A 362-nucleotide genomic window follows, 5' to 3' on the forward strand; every position below is an offset into this window, starting at 1 on the left:
CGATGGAAATTGCAAAATCATCGGACACTCAAAAGACTCCGTTGGAAAATATAATTGAGAGACCAAGCGTGACTACGAAAGCCGAAAGCACGACAAAACAGAAAGACACGTCGAAGAAAGAACCATCATCGAAGAGCAAAACAAAGTTGAAGGAATTAAAGCTTGAAGTCGAGGGTAATAATAAGAATCGGGAGAAGTTGGAAAATAGTGTTAAAGAGATGCTTAAAAATAGTTCTCCCGAACCCAACAAATCGCTGGTTGATACTGAAGTCAAAGATCCGGAGCCAAAAGTGCTCGACAGCGCAAAAGTTGTTGAGGTAAACGGCAACGTGAAAGGTAAAGCTAATTCGCACAAAAAAGAT

This window comes from Odontomachus brunneus, unplaced genomic scaffold (assembly GCF_010583005.1).
Source record: "Odontomachus brunneus isolate Ranch 3 - 2012 unplaced genomic scaffold, Obru_v1 Obru_scaffold_067, whole genome shotgun sequence".
Lineage (NCBI taxonomy): Eukaryota > Metazoa > Arthropoda > Insecta > Hymenoptera > Formicidae > Odontomachus > Odontomachus brunneus.